Source organism: Tarenaya hassleriana, unplaced genomic scaffold (genome assembly GCF_000463585.1).
Source record: "Tarenaya hassleriana unplaced genomic scaffold, ASM46358v1 Cleome81, whole genome shotgun sequence".
NCBI lineage: Eukaryota > Viridiplantae > Streptophyta > Magnoliopsida > Brassicales > Cleomaceae > Tarenaya > Tarenaya hassleriana.
The window spans coordinates 506916-507753 of record NW_010970575.1 but is presented as its reverse complement, the minus strand read 5'-3'; positions in this window follow the sequence as shown (position 1 = coordinate 507753).

The window sequence follows — 838 nt, the reverse complement described above, 5'->3', positions numbered from 1 at the left end:
CTTTCGCTTGTGCGATCGCTCCATTGTTGTCACAATACAGAGCAATGGGGCTATCAGCACTCGGAATAACACCCAAATCACCAACAAACTTTCTGATCCAAACAGCTTCTGGTTTCGAGCTTGTTGTATTCGTTGTCCAAAAGGCAACATAAGACACACACTACAAACCGCATTTCACCGAAGGAAACGAGCGAGACTTCCTTGGCTCCGTGCGTGTATCACTCGGTCTCCTCGTAACAGGCTTGAATTGGGCCCTTTTCAGCATGTTGACTCGGCCCAATTTCTGTTGTTGACTTTGGCCGAGTCAAGGTAGGAAGTTCTTGATGTATTTCAATCCTTTTAGCTCCAGATTACTTCCATCTTGGTCCAAATCTCATCCAAGACCTGTAATCCAATAAAAACACAACCCAACCGAGTTTCGTAGCCTAACGCGCCTATAATGCCTATAAATGAATATGATCCTCATATAAATATTATAGAAACGCCCTGAAAATATAGAGAGAATTAGGAGTTATCACCCATAATGACACAAGACTAGGGAGTTTAGTATCATTCATAATGATACATGGATTTCATAACATATCTAGTATACAAGAACATGCAATGAATCAAATACTCTCATAAAACCGTAGAAAGTATCAATACATCAAATGTATCTGAATAAAACTCATAAACAGTACATCATAGAGTACTAAACCAACAATCTCCCACTTGCTCTAATCATGAACTGCTAAACATCTAATGCCCATATGTCTAAATGACCCTCATGCTTCGACGAAGGGAGAGTCTTCGTCAACGGATCGACAATGTTGTCATCTGTCGACACTCTGCAAATGTG